Consider the following 1,200-nt stretch of genomic DNA (forward strand, 5'->3'; position numbering starts at 1 on the left):
GAACCTCCACCCTACGCCCCAAATCACTATAAGTGTTCTGTCTTAATTAACTAGTGCTGCTATGACAGCACTTTCAAGCAAGGTTGTATCACCTGCATATCACAAGTTGTTAATGAGTTTTCCTACCGTTCTTCTTCATGTAATCCAGCTTTTTTGATTATTTGCTCTGCATACAGATTGAATACCTATAGTAAAAGATACAACTTCAGTGCACACCTTTTCTAATTTTAAACCATTCAGTGCCCCCTTCTTCTTTTGAAATGACTGCCTCTTGATCTTTGTACAAGTTCCTCAGGAGAACAATTGTTCCAGAATACTCCTTCTTCACAATGTTGTCCATAACTTGTCATGATTCATACAGTTGAAAGTCTTTGCATAGCCAAAAAAACATAGGTAAACATCTTTCTGTTATTCTGTGTTTTCAACCAAGATCCATCTGATGTCAGCAATGATATTCCTCATTCCAAATCCTCTTCTGAGTCCAGCTAGAACCTCTGGCAGTTTCCTATCAGTGCATAGTTGCTGACATCTTTAATTATCTTTAGCAAAACTTTACTTGCATATGATATTAATGATACTGTCTGAGGATTTCTGCATTCTGTTGGGTCACCTCTCTTTGTTTGGCATAAGCACAAATATGGATCTCTTCCAATTAGTTGCCAGGTAGCTGTTTTCCAAATTTATTTGAATAGATGAGTGATTTATTTGAACAGATGCCTCCAGTACTGCATCAGTAAGTCTTTACCGAGTTCATTACAACACTTGATTTTGTTGGGGGTTTTTTTGAGCTGCCCTTTTAAATGTTTTTGTTCAATTTTTTTACTTCCATTTGCTTTAGCATCTCTACACTGGAGAGCAACTTTCAGAATCTTTTTTGGCACTTATCGTGGTCTTTCCCATCTTGTCATTTTAATCACCTCCTGCTTATTTCCTGTATGATGCTCTTGACATCATACCACAATTCTTCCGGTCACCAATCATTAGTGTCAAATGCATCAAATCTGTTCTTGAGATGATCTCTGTATTCAGGTGGTATATATTCAGTTTGGAATCTCCTGGATTTGTTTTACTTTTCTTAAACTTCATCCTGAACTGGCATATGAGCTATTGATGGTCTGTTCCATAATCAGCCACTGGCCTGGGTTTGGCTGATGATATGGAGCTTGCCCACTGTCTCTTCCTACATATGTAATCAATTTG

The sequence above is a fragment of the Chrysochloris asiatica genome, unplaced genomic scaffold (assembly GCF_000296735.1).
Source record: "Chrysochloris asiatica unplaced genomic scaffold, ChrAsi1.0 scaffold00113, whole genome shotgun sequence".
In the NCBI taxonomy this organism is placed as follows: domain Eukaryota; kingdom Metazoa; phylum Chordata; class Mammalia; order Afrosoricida; family Chrysochloridae; genus Chrysochloris; species Chrysochloris asiatica.